Consider the following 11,334-nt stretch of genomic DNA (forward strand, 5'->3'; position numbering starts at 1 on the left):
CCATTATTGGGGGAAACAGGCTTCTCTCTCTAGTGACTACACAATCTCTTTATTTTATTTATAGTCAAACTTCATGAAATAATAGCCTGCATTCATTTTTTTTCTTATTTCTCACTCACCCTCAATGCTTTCATCTGCTCCAAACTTCACAGGCCCTACAAAATTTCTCTTAATAAAATCTAATATTACTTTCTGCTTGCATGGTCCAATGGACTTCAGGATTTATTTCACTTGACACCATTGCTAAGTCCTTCTTTCTTGATATCCTCTTATCTCTTGACATCAGTGGCACTCTCTTTCTTCCTTTTTCTTCCTACTTAGCTGGCTATTCTTCTCAAATGTTAGAGTCTCAAGGGTTCTAGTTCTGAACATCTCTTTCTACACAATATGTTCTCCATAGACGATCTCTTTCTTATGGTCTGAATAAGGTCCGGGTCTGAATTCTAATGGCATCTGACCTCACCGCAATGTTCCAAGGACTACTCAAACAACATGGTCCAAACTGAGATAATTGTCCCCTCCCCCTCTAAATTCTTAGGTATTCCTTGTGGTATAATTATATCACAGGGAAGTCAACCTTGATACTTTTCTCTCTTTTACTCCCTAGTTCTTACTGGTCATGAAATCTTTGTTGATCCCAATTTCCAGATATCTTTAGAATTTATATATACCTGTCTCTCCTCATTGTCATGTTTTACTTCAAAGATGTACCTGGACTATTGCTATGGTCTATACTTTATTTTCTTAAACTGTATCACATTCTTGACTCAATATGTGATCTTCAGAGTGATACTTCTAAAACACAAATCTGATCATGTCTGGTAGGCCGAATAATGGCTTCCCCAAAGATGCCCACATCCTAATTCCTAAAACTTGTATACCCATTACTTTCCAAGGAAAAGGAACTTTGCAGATGTAATTGAGTTAAGAATCTTAATACAGAGAGAGGTTTCTTTATTCCTGCATGGGTCCAATGTAATCACAAGGGTCCCTTATAGGAGAAAGGTAAGAGGATCAAAGTGTGTTCTAGAATATGTAATAACAGAAACAAGAGGTTGGAGTGATGTGAAGAAGTGGTCATGAACTACAGAATGCAGGTGGACTCTAGAAATTGAAAAGGGCAAGAAAACAGATTCTTCCCTAGAACCTCCAGAAGGAGTGTAGCCCTGACACCTTGATTTTGGACTTCTGACCTTCAAGGCTGTAGGATAACAAATTTGAGTTGTCTTAAGACATTTGGTGTGTGGTAACGTTTTACAGCAACCATAGGAAACTAATATACTCATGCCACCCTTTAAAAAAAATTGTCCAATGGATTCTCACCGCCTACAAGATAAAATTTAGACTCCTTAAAGTGAATTCAAGAATCTTCATAATCAAACCACTGGAGACAATGCTAGCCTCTGCTTCTGTTTCTAATATCTAGGGATTTTCTGCTTACACAGACCAGATTTCCTTTCAAAAGTTGAACCACATGATCTGACAAAGAATCTTGTCACATCTATGTATAAAAATTTGGCGGGGGGTGGAGGGGTGGATATAATTTAGATATCAAAATATTAGGGATTGGTTGACACAAACAATAGGACAGAATATATGAATGGCTAAGATGCATTTCCACTCCAGTCACCTGAGAAAGAAAATGTTTTTCAAGTCTCTAAATCATTTTATTGTAACAATCCTTAAACTTGCATATGTTGTCCCCTTTAACTGGATGTCTTTGTTCCCTTTTCTACCCGGTGAACTTCTTCCTACTTATTCTTTAAGCCCCAATTTAATCATCGTCTCTACTGTAAATCTTCATTGACATTCCCTGGCAGAGTCAGCCATTTTCTCTGTGCTTCTGTAGCTCTCTGATCATACATTTACTATGATATTTTACTTTATCTTGCTGAAAACTAATAATGTCATGATTTATTTATGAAGCTTTCTTTCGCATTTGACTTTTTACTTTTATGGTAGTCTCTAAAGATAGCCCTCAATGAACCACATCTTCTTGTGTGCTTGTCTTTGCCTAGTATTCTCTCACATTAAATCTTGGTTACTATATGCCAGTGAAGTGCTGTAGCCAGATCATACCAGCTCCCGAGAGCCAATTATACACATCTCTTTCTAATTCTGTGTTCAGTGATGTCATGTTAGTAGCTTCAAAATAACCAAAGTGAGAATATTTACATGAGGAAAATCAGCAAATATTACAATCAGTAGTAGGTTTTCTTTGTTTGAAGAGCTGGTTTCCCAATGCACCTTTGCTTTTGATTTAGAGTAACAAATAGAATGTAGTGGAAATGATTCTGTGTCAGTTCTGGGCTTATTCTCTAAGAGGACAAACAGTCTCTACTTCTTCCCTCTTGAAAGCTGATTTTTGTCTTGTGTAGAAAAATTAGTTACCTGATAAATGGACATGTCTATGTGAGAAGGAAAAAGCCTTGGAAATTATATAGAAAAAAAAGTCATCCCAAGTAAGCCTTCAGATGATTCCAGCTGTAGCTACCATTTCACTGCAATTATGTAAGAGACGTCAACCAAAGTCAGCAGAAGAACAACCAGGTCACCTACAGAATTAAGAAAAATGATAAATAGTTGCTACTGTTTTAAGCAACCAAGTTTGGGATTGGTTTGATTAGAACAATCATTTAATTAACCTAAACAGCTTTCCATGTAAAGATTTATATTTTATTCACCTGTTTATCCATAATACACAGTGTAATACATGCTGGATAGAGAATGGATATTAGTACTTCTTTAGAACAATACCTACCCATCTATCCTTATGATAAAAAGTGCCCCTTCATAGTAATATAATAACACCGTATGACAATAGTTAAAGCAAATTAGTTCCTAAAAAAAGATAGATCCTTACTAGACAAACATCATGTCCTTTCAAAAGTTTACTATACTTATTCAAATAGCCCTTCTAAATTGGCTAACATGTCTACCTTCTCCTCCCTTGGTAAGTATCAAAGGTCTCTACTCTTCTACCTGACTTCCTTGCGGGTCCTCCTCCCATGATGACATCAAGGCAAGATTCCTGGAGGGAGCAGATATCTGAGATGTCTGAGATATAGATAAAAGAAAATCTGTGATTTTGATTGTTAAATAACTTAGGTATGGTCGTAGTCCAGTTTCTGTCTATGCAGTTTTTGGTAAATGACAAAATCTTAAATTTGAACTCTGAACTTATATCTTTTTTGCACAACAAAATCTGTTTCTTTTATCTCTATACCACTTGCTTATTTCCTATACTTTCTGCTCCTTTCCTTTGTTCTAGTCTCTTGTTTTTTCATGCCTATGTATTTCATCTTTTATATGCTATGTTCCCTATCCCTATACCTACTAGAAATTTGTCATTTTGCAAAATGCTTTATGTACATTATCTCATATAACCCTCCTATCAATCTCATGAGTTAAGCATTATTATTTTCAATTTACAGGTAAGAAAATCTAGGCTCATAGAGATAAGTAACTGGTTCACAAAGTCACAGCCAATAGTAGAACCAGACATGCAGCTGAGTCCGGATATACCCAGATCTGTACAGTTCTAAAACACAAGAAGTGGGAGAAAAGAGTTGAGAATAAAGTTAACTAATGTCTTTAAAAAAAGAGGAAATTGAAGAAAACCAGCAAGTGTATATTTTGCATGAATAAACACAGGAACTTGTTAAACATTGTACAGACAGTTACCCAAGAAAAGTGTTTCTATTTCCATGTATACTCTGAGGTATGTGAGGAATCTATTTTTATTTTTCTTAGAATTCTTACTCTGCAGAATCAAAATGAACAAGTAGTGAGCACGTAACTGAAAATGTGGATCAAGATGTGCTTATAACTTTATTCTTGTTGTTGGCATAAAATTCTACACCACAGCCATTCCTTAGAAGCCGGCTCATGGAATCAAACAAGCAGGCAATCCCACTTCTAAATTCTACACCCAGAGTCCCATGATGTTCTGTATTGGAGCATAATGGTGAGTTACTCTGAACCCAACCAACCTCAGTTGCTGTTCCACCACAGTGACAGGGAACTGCCGAGAATTTTTCTCAAACTCACTGCCATAGACTCCACAACGAGCAGACACCTGGTGTAGAGTCATTAAGTATCCAGGACAACTTGATGAAAAGGTAGAGATCAGAACTCTTTGATAAGCTGCATAACCTCCGTTAACCACAAAATGCTGCAACACAAGAAATGGCCCCAAAAATGTTTCAAGAGGTGAGAGCCTTGTCTTTGCATTTTTAAATGATAGTTAAATATTTTGTCAAAGTCAATGTACAGACTTTCATGGAATTATAATGTACTTAAAAATAATAACGTCATAAGTCTCTGGGTGTTTATTACAGATCAGGAACTTCACATATATCATCTCATTTCATCATCACAGCACTTCAGTGTGGATGGCATCCTATGCCCATTTCACAGGAGGACACCCAGGCTCTGAGATGTTTGGTGTCTCTCCCAGTCACTACCTGGGGAGTCAGGACATGAATTCCAGTCGTTTGATTAAAGAAACAGGAAGATATGGTGATATAAAGAGCAGGATTTGGGACTTAGGTTGCTTACACAAAAATCTGAGCTCAGCTACATACTCGCTGTATGACCTTGTTCAAATCACTGTGCTTCAGTTTCCTCATCTGTAGACGGGTATCATAGTAGTATCTACCTCATGATATTTTATTATTTTATTTTATTGTTATTGTAAGGATTAAATTAGTTAATATAAATAGCACACAATGTCTAACATATACATTATGCAGGCATTATCGATTATTATTATTGATTCCAAATCCACTGTTTAACTTCTACCCACTCCCCACTCGTGTGTGTGTGTGTGTGTGTTAGAGTTTTAAAATCTAGGATGGAGGCGAAAGGCAGAACCGAGAGAGAAGAGAGGACTGAGTATGGCAGCAGGGAGTTTCCGGCAGGTTTGTTTAGACTCTGACTTGATCACTAACTAAAAGAGCTTGTGCAGGTCTCTGAAGGCAGCAGAGTAAGGAAGTTCTAAGCTCTGCAATCATGTTTCAGGGCTAATGTCTTCTCTCAACTAAGAAATAGATGGAGATTCCAACTTGTATGACATAGGCCTTTGCTGAGGTTCATTCACAGCAGAGTCAAAATGAGATCTCCAGGACCTAATTACAATTCAGGTCACAAAGTCAATATTCTAACCTCTTAGATTCAATATCTGCTCTATTGAACCCTTTAGATTAAGTAGATTCTTGTATATAAAGAAATTTTTAGTAGTTGATGTAACTATTTTAGGTCCTTTCCCTAGAAACAGAAGTAAAAGTATTTACCATTTAAGCCTCATCAGGTATATCGCCAAACTGTTTTCCAGAAGTTTTGCCAATTCACATTGGTTCTGTCAAATCCACCCATCACTGAGTATCATGATTTTAAAAGCGAAAATCTTTGTTAATGTCGGAGGAGCCATCACACATGGTTGATTTAAATTGCACTTCTTTTACTACTGAAGTCAATTTTTTGGAAGCCATTTGTATTATTTATTTTAACAGTATTTCTTATGTCTTTAAAACCTCTATTCTGTTAGGAGCTTCTTCTTTATTTAATGATTTATGCAAGATCTTTATATAGCAATGATATTATGCTTAAGTTAGTCAAATGGTAAATGCTTTCTTAGTAAGTTACTGCCTATTAATTTATTTACTTTTAAAATATTTTGTCTATAGCCATGCCAGTCTACGGCCATGCCACCCCGAACACACCCGATCCCGTCTGATCTCGGAAGCTAAGCAGGGTCGGGCCTGGTTAGTACTTGGATGGGAGACCACCTAGGAAGACCAGGTGCTGTAGGCGTAAAAAATAAAAAATAAGAGATTGTAAGCTGACAAGTTCCTTGCAATCTGTGAGGTCAATCGAGGGTTGCCTCGCCTTAAAAAAAAATAAAAATAAAAAAATAAAAAATAAAATAAAATATTTCATAACAGAGCTTTGAAGTTCTCATAAAAATTCCTATATCAAACTGAGATATTTAAGAAACATATCATTCATTTGTTTTCTTTTAGTCAAAAGTATATATTACTTAAAAGAATACACAGGAATGTAAATTTTACCAGAATACCAGCTCTTTGAGAAAACCTGTTTACTCCTTGCTATGTCCCCAGTCCCCTTAACTGTTCCTAGTACATAGTAGGTGTTCTATTTGTTGTACAAATAGGTACATTATTATTTTGCAATTTGCAGGAAAGCAGCAAATCAGACTTCCAAAGACTTTTCAGGAATAAAAGACAATTATTGCTGGCATGCAAGATGTTCAGTGAGATTGCCTAGTTTTCTGGCTAAAGTACATTTCATTGTTAGAATTTTAGAATGCGGCTTTTGTTTGCTTTGTATTTTTAATATTTTCACAACATAGATAAATGAAAATTAAGCATGTCACCTGAGAGCTACCTGCCCTTCAAAAACATACCTACCCTTCCTCTTATTCTTACCTGTGATCGTCACCACTCTAGTCTAAGCCAGCATCATTCCTACCTGGATTCCTGCAATGGCCTCTCTCCTGCTTCCTCATTTGTCCTGCCCCAATATCTTCCTCTACAGCTTGGAACATGAGCATCTTAAACCATCAATCAGATCGTGACACTCTCTTACTTAAAACCTTTCATTGCTTCCCTGTGTTTTTAGATAAAATTTAAAATCCGAAGCTCCACATGATCTGGAATAGGAAGTTCCACTCAGCCTTCCTGATCTATCCTCACTGTGCTCAGCCACTCTGGCTGCATTTTGGCTCACAGAACAGGCCTGGTGCATTCCACCTGGGCCCTGCCCACAGGCTGTTGCCTCTACCCACATGTCTCATGCACACTCATGCCTGGCCAACTCCCAGTCATCTAGTCACTTCCTGAGCATCGCCTTCCCTCATGACCCGCCCCTCCTCCAGGCTACATTAGATCTTAGATGTTTGCAGCACTATGTGCTAAACTGTAAGGGTAGGATATTCCTCACAGTTTGTCATATACCTACTTGTGTAATTCTTTTGTTTGTTTGTTTTGGAACAATTTTTTATTCCTCATTTAGCCAGGCTTTATTTGAAACAGTACTAGCCCCCCAATACAATAATGCTAATCAATGTTTTTGATGAATCTAAATACTTAGGCCAATGAAGCATGTATCCTTAATAAGAAATATAATTAAGAAAGAAGTGTTTGTCACTTCCTCTTTCTGTGCCAAGCCAGAGCAACAGGAAAGATTACTGGGTAGGAGTTTGGATTTCTTTCTTACTTGTGTAATTCCTTGCTTTACCTCTCTCTCCTTAACTGGGTAGTAAGTTCATGGATCCAGGGTTTAGTTTATTTTGCTCATCACTATATCTCTGCCACCTACCACATAGCTTTGCACCTACTTGGCACTCAATAAATACACACTAAATAAATAAATGAATGAGAACAGCTCAAGGCCAACCTCTCCCAGGGAGCCTTCCTCACTTACACCCAGACTATAGCGAGACTTCCCTTCTTTGAATATCTAATAGCATTCTTGTTTATGACAATTTATTTTGTCCTGGATGATAGATTGTGCTGCATTACATAATGTGTCTTGTTTTTATTTTTCTAAGTCTGCTTGTTTTCTCAAATATGGTGTTCTTCAAGGGTCGGTCTGGTTCAGAGCTATTTCTAGAACCTGCTTTCTGTCCACATTCCTCCTCCTCACTGCCATATAGACACACTGGCCTCTTAGCTGGTTCTCAAACACTATTGGCTTGCCTCCACCCAGACACTTTAAATTTGTTGTTCTCATTTGGGACACTCTTCCCCAAGATATTTGAATGACTACCTCCCTGTTCATTTAGCCTCTGCTCAAAGGTTATCTTCTCAGATAGACTTTGCCTCCTCTCTGACAACTGATCCTACTTGTTGTTCTTCCCAGCTCTCCTCATAGTACACACTTACAGTGGTTTATTATCTGTTTCCTCACCAAAACAAGGACCTACGAGGATACAAGAATTTGTCTGCTTGATTCCCACCACATACCTGGCACAGTACCTGGCATATAGTATTTCTTATATACCTGGCATATGAATATTTACTGAATGACTGAATCTCAGCTCCAACGAGAGTCTGAAGTTCCTGCTCAGACCAAAACAAGCACAAGTAGATTTCAGCTGTTTTAAGAAGCTGATTCAACCTTCACTTAGGGTCCTGACTCAGGGAATGAGGTAGGCATTTCTTAAGTGATAGATCGCTTCTGACGCAAAGAGACAACTAAAGGAAAAGGTTTATGAAAAAGAAGGTGGAGAATAGAAGAGGAGAAAAGTCAACTGACTTAGATGAAAGAAGAAAATGTTAGAATTAATTATAAGAATTTTGAAATCCTTCCAGCAGCTACATGTCAGCCAGAAAGTTAAAGTTCTAAGTTGCTCTTCCCTTTGACAAACATGGCTCTGAATGAAATGCCTCCTCTTCATGCTGGTAAATCAGCTCAATACTCATGTACTTGATGAGATATGTCATGCAAAGACAGTAATCAAAGGAAACTATAGAAAATAAATACAAAAGGATAAAATAAAGAGAGAGAGAAAGAATTATAGATGGTAATAAAGAAGTTAAATGTTAATATGAGGAAGAAACATTTATAAAAGTCTCATAATGAAAGCGAGAGAATATTTCCTTTGTTAAACGTCACTGATATTATATTATAAATGGGCTGATCTGTCCAGAGCTCCCAAAAGGAAAAGGGATTGAGATATTTCCACACTGAAAACTGTCCCCATATCTATACCTTTACATTTGTATGTACACGAAAATATAAAAAAGGTGTGAATGGTATGGCTTTGTTATAATACAGTGGCAAGAACTGTGATGAATTGGAATGGGGAAAGGTTTTCTGTTATTTGATTGCCTGACTCAGAAAGTAAATCCCGAAACAGTTATTTCTCTGTACCTGATCACCCCATATGAGATTAGAATTATGCTGGCAGTTTAATGTTTGCTATTCAATTCTTGGGGAGAAAACAGCTATATGTATAAAAATATCAAGTGTAACTTAGGAATCTGTGATTATCTGAAACAGGCTGGCTTCTACCATTAGCCGTTTAACTAACTTACATATCCAAAAATTAATTCTTATCTGAAAGAAGATCTTAAAGTTCTCATTTTCTTCCTGGATAAACTGAAAATCTAGGCTATAAAAATCACAAAATAAAACTGAGAAGTTTCCTTTGTTCATAAGAGGTTGGCATTTACATTACGAATCAAGAGTTTGAAAAGAAAAAGAAATATATATAAAGTCAAATTCAATAACTAAAGAAAATATAGCAGAGTATGGGAAAGGTAAGTAGAGAAAACAATATATTGAATATAACTGGCATTTATGTATTTCTGAAAAACCTAACCATCCATTAGCAAAAATCGATAGCATATATTAATTATTTTAACTACCTTCTCAATAAACATTCAATGTAAACTAGGAAACTCTTTCTTTATATAAGGACAAACTCAAAGCACATAATTTTACCTCTGCTCTAATTTGAGAAGCCCGTGCAATTGGATGCAACGTCTTTTCATCACTCCCTAGAGCTCCAAAAGTTTTATCAGTCAACATTTCCTCTCTTCCTGTTTCTCCTTTGCTAAAATGAAACTCACTAGGCCAAAGAAAGAGAAAAGAAGGCAAGAGATCGAAGGGCCAATTTTTTCTTCACTGATAATTTATAATGAATTGTGAAATTTTGTTTACGATTGGCCTTCATAATCCCCACCGTGATTTGAAAAAGTAGAAAGCAGAATAGTGAAAAGAAACATACCAATGTTAAAGCCTAAAAATAAAGCCATGTCATAACCTTGGGCCATATTAGAGATTGAGGGAAGAGCCTTTGGCTCTACACTTCTGACCTCTGAGAGTCTGACAGCTCTCCCTAAGCTAAGAGGTCAAGACCCTGATCCCTATTCCAAGACTCTATGCCACACTAGAGAGTTTTGAGCAAGTTCGTTAAAACCATTTGCAGACTCATCGCTGCTGCCTCCTGAAGGTCCAGAAACAAGTTCACTTTAGCAGCACAAGAAACATATAGTTGTCTAAGTCCCAAAGGATCCAAAAGCCATTTTAAATGAAGAGACACCGGAGACTCTATGTGGGCTGGCTGGCACTGGCAGAAGTTCCTGAGAGCCTCTGTCAAAGGAGCTGATGGTAAGAGCATGTGTGACAAAAAAAAAGGGTGCCTTTTGAGTGCAACTGCTGCAGAAGGCACTAGCAAGGCCCAGAAATGGGGGAGATGGCAGTAGCTGTGCCTGGTCAAGCGAGCTACCTGAGAACACTGGTCTCAGCTCTTTTTTTTTTTTTTTCCAGAGCAATTGTCTCAATTGTTCTTAGTTAATTATGTAATTATATGGTTTAAGTCTGTCTTCTCAGCTAGGTTATAAGCCCACAAGTTCAGAAGCAGTTTCTGTCATCTTCACATTTTCCCCAAGACCTAGATTAGTATCTAGTCTATGGTACCTGTTCAATAAATTGTTGCTCAATTAAGATATGCCAACTGAGGAAAAGGAATAACACCTGCCTTTGCTAATGTCTTTGGGATGAAGAGTACACAAGGCAGGGAGGCTAGGAAGAGGAAATAGAAATTGCTAGTATTTCATTACATTCGTCCTGGAGCAATTTGACTCAAAATATGATAATATTAGAAGTCCTGAAATGAGTAAAAGCTTGAGTAATAATAATAACAACAACAATAATAATAATTCAAAACTCTAATTTGCACCTTAATAGCTCTTTATTCTTCCCAAATACTATGGTATATTTATTATCATTTGATTTTCCTGATATAACTGTTTCCATCTTAAGATGAAGATGCTGAACCTCAGGGAGATTATACCTTGTCCCGCACCACAAAGTCAATAAAGCATGGAACCAGGATTCAAACTCAGGTCTCACAATTCCACATCCAGTGTTCTTTCCACTTCAACAGTATTAAAATAATAAAAATATTATTAGACTTAAATTTAGTAGTAGATTAGTAGATTTAAATTTATCTTTGTGGCAGATAGTCCCTTTGCTCTGGGAAAAGGAAAAAAAAAATACTTGAGAGGGGTTCTGTCGTGCAAATAGTGAGCACCTACCTATCTTTCTTGAAGAAAACCAGAGTGCAATGAAACAACCCTAACGTTAATGCTACCCATATTTACTGAGTACCTCTGTGTGTTTGTCACTATTCAGAATGAGACACTGTGTACCATATGATAATGTTTACTTGGAGTGTCTTTTGATTAACCTTTATTCCCATGAATTACATTTCAGAGAGAGAAATTTTTCCTTCCAATGAGCGTTTTGTCTTCTCTATTTAACCTATGTCCTATTTACGAAGTTGGGTGTGTTGATGTTTGA

The 11,334-nt window shown here is 36.9% G+C and overlaps 1 non-coding gene across 1 annotated transcript; it reads left to right on the forward strand.

Moving 5' to 3' along the window:
- Positions 1–5,695: 5,695 nt before the first annotated feature.
- Positions 5,696–5,814, forward strand: LOC112472312. The gene has a single exon (XR_003043617.1). It is a non-coding gene; the product is annotated as a 5S ribosomal RNA (ribosomal RNA).
- The last annotated feature ends 5,520 nt before the right edge of the window (positions 5,815–11,334 follow it).

The sequence above is a fragment of the Pteropus alecto genome, unplaced genomic scaffold (genome assembly GCF_000325575.1).
Source record: "Pteropus alecto unplaced genomic scaffold, ASM32557v1 scaffold76, whole genome shotgun sequence".
NCBI classification, from domain to species: domain Eukaryota; kingdom Metazoa; phylum Chordata; class Mammalia; order Chiroptera; family Pteropodidae; genus Pteropus; species Pteropus alecto.